The sequence below is a fragment of the Cucurbita maxima genome, unplaced genomic scaffold, assembly GCF_002738345.1.
Source record: "Cucurbita maxima cultivar Rimu unplaced genomic scaffold, Cmax_1.0 Cma_Scf06968, whole genome shotgun sequence".
In the NCBI taxonomy this organism is placed as follows: domain Eukaryota; kingdom Viridiplantae; phylum Streptophyta; class Magnoliopsida; order Cucurbitales; family Cucurbitaceae; genus Cucurbita; species Cucurbita maxima.
The window spans coordinates 1-736 of record NW_019278983.1 but is presented as its reverse complement, the minus strand read 5'-3'; the positions used below and the strand labels follow the sequence as shown (position 1 = coordinate 736).

At 49.6% G+C, this 736-nt stretch overlaps 3 non-coding genes across 3 annotated transcripts; all 3 read left to right on the top strand.

The window, feature by feature from the left end:
• The first annotated feature begins 38 nt into the window (after positions 1–38).
• LOC111476263 lies at positions 39–157 on the top strand. Its single transcript, XR_002717006.1, has one exon. It is a non-coding gene; the product is annotated as a 5S ribosomal RNA (ribosomal RNA).
• Positions 158–357: 200 nt separating this feature from the next.
• Positions 358–476, top strand: LOC111476262. The gene has a single exon (XR_002717005.1). It is a non-coding gene; the product is annotated as a 5S ribosomal RNA (ribosomal RNA).
• Positions 477–609: 133 nt separating this feature from the next.
• LOC111476261 lies at positions 610–728 on the top strand. Its single transcript, XR_002717004.1, has one exon. It is a non-coding gene; the product is annotated as a 5S ribosomal RNA (ribosomal RNA).
• Positions 729–736: the final 8 nt, after the last annotated feature.

The following is a 736-nucleotide window of genomic DNA, read 5'->3' as shown; positions in this document are numbered from 1 at the left end:
CGCATGCGTTAAATCCGATTTTGTGCGCATGGCATGTCGGGTGCGATCATACCAGCACTAATGTACCGGATCCCATCAGAACTCCGCAGTTAAGCGTGCTTGGGCGAGAGTGATACTAAGTTGGGTGACCACTTGGGAAGTCCTCGTGTTGCACACCTTTTTTTCTTTCAATTTCTCCCAGTTCTTTTCTTCCTTTCTCTACAAATGAGAACCTCCCCCGCTCCTTTTTTTCTTTCAATTTCTCCCAGTTCTTTTCTTCCTTTCTCTACAAATGAGAACCTCCCCCGCTCACGCCCATCGCGTTTCAATCATGCCGCCCTGCATGCGTTAAATCCGATTTTGTGCGCATGGCATGTCGTGTGCGATCATACCAGCACTAATGCACCGGATCCCATCAGAACTCCGTAGTCAAGTGTGCTTGGGCGAGAGTAGTACTAAGTTGGGTGACCACTTGGGAAGTCCTCGTGTTGCACCCCTTTTTTTCTTTCAATTTCTCCCAGTTCTTTTCTTCCTTTCTCTACAAATGAGAACCTCCCCCGCTCACGCCCATCGCGTTTCGATCATGCCGCCCCGCATGCGTTAAATCCGATTTTGTGCGCATGGCATGTTGGGTGCGATCATACCAGCACTAATGCACCGGATCCCATCAGAACTCCGTAGTCAAGTGTGCTTGGGCGAGAGTAGTACTAAGTTGGGTGACCACTTGGGAAGTCCTCGTGTTGCACCCCTTTTTTTC